The 1369-nt window shown below is 49.3% G+C and overlaps 1 pseudogene; it reads left to right on the top strand.

Moving 5' to 3' along the window:
* Positions 1-937: 937 nt before the first annotated feature.
* Positions 938-1054, top strand: LOC136650227 (5S ribosomal RNA; annotated as a pseudogene).
* The last annotated feature ends 315 nt before the right edge of the window (positions 1055-1369 follow it).

The raw sequence follows: 1369 nt of genomic DNA, 5'->3' as shown, positions 1-1369 counted from the left end.
GGAGGATCACCCAGTAAGCTTCATGACTGAGTGGAGACTTGAAGCCAGGTCTTCCTCGTCCAGGCTCAACATGTATAGATGAAGTGTTGGCCTTAACAGCAAAGAGGCACCGGTTCTGATTCCTGCTCAGCAAGGAAGTTAACAGCGTGATTTTGGGCCAGTGCTGGTTTTGACTTTGGCCAAGATGGGAGCTCTGCACCCCTTACTTTTTCCAACTGGCCTCCAGCTAAGACTCCAGGGGGGTACAATTTGACTAAAATTGTGGGGGTCAGGGGTGGGCCTTGTGTAATTCAAGCGTCCTACTACCTTCTACCCCATAATCGAAGCACAGGACCAGTCAGTCATTCTCTCTCAGGGTCATTGGGAAGAAAAGTGAAGCAAGTCAGCTGTCCTCAGCTCCTTGGAGGAAGGATGGGGTACAAAGGTGCCACAGAAGGACAATGTCCTTGAGAATAGAAATGGACCTTGTGTGCATCAGAGGGAGGCTCCTTGATGTCTTGTTCTCGGGTGCTTTCCCTCAAGTAGGGGTTCCTCTACACAAACTTCCTCTGCCATACGCCTCTGCTGATCGCTTGGGGTTATTCACAGGTCAAGCCAAGAAAGCTCTCTTTGGAACACCAAGTCCTGGAAACGGTGTGGAAAGTGCTTCTGCAGCTAGATACAAACATGGGAAATAAGGCCCTCACATCTGTTTGAGTCAAAAGGTTGTGATGGACTGCAAGGCACCATCACCTGGTTGAGCAGCAGCAGGTCTTGATTTCTTGCACCGCTCCTAAGTGCCCAACTGGCTGTGGTCATCACGGATGCTATAGCTGGGCCATGCATCTTTTGCAGTCACACCACACACTGGCAACATGCAGCTGTTTGTGAAACCAAAGCATGCTTTCCAAAGCATGGAAACCAAAGCATGGATCTTCAGGTGGTTTAGACTATAGTGGTAAGCAACTGTTACCCTGCACATGCCTGATCTTGTCTGATCTTGGAAACTAAGCAGGGTCAGGCCTGGTTAGTACTTGGATGGGAGACCGCCTGGGAATACCAGGTGCTGTAGGCTTGTACCATAGTCTTTTGAGACTGAAGGTTGCCAACCAAGGTGGGTGATATCTGGGGGACTCAAAGAACCCAGAAGGAACCCTGCAGGATTTCCACCCATTAGGGAGTGCTCTTTTGCTTCCTCATGAGTAGCAGAAGAGGTTCTGCAAAATAAACCAAGGAGTTGGAAGTATGCAACAGGTTGTAGAATTGTGTTTTTGGTAGAGAATGCAGATGGTGGGGGATGCTGAGTTAGTGCCAGAACAGAATGTGTCAGTACTCCACCTTATCTACATTTGTGCAGCTAGCACAGAGGTGTACGTTGGACACCCCCTGT

Source organism: Tiliqua scincoides, chromosome 4, assembly GCF_035046505.1.
Source record: "Tiliqua scincoides isolate rTilSci1 chromosome 4, rTilSci1.hap2, whole genome shotgun sequence".
Taxonomy (NCBI): Eukaryota; Metazoa; Chordata; class Lepidosauria; order Squamata; family Scincidae; genus Tiliqua; species Tiliqua scincoides.
Note: the sequence above shows the minus strand (reverse complement) of the source record. Positions and strands in the feature narration are given on the sequence as shown.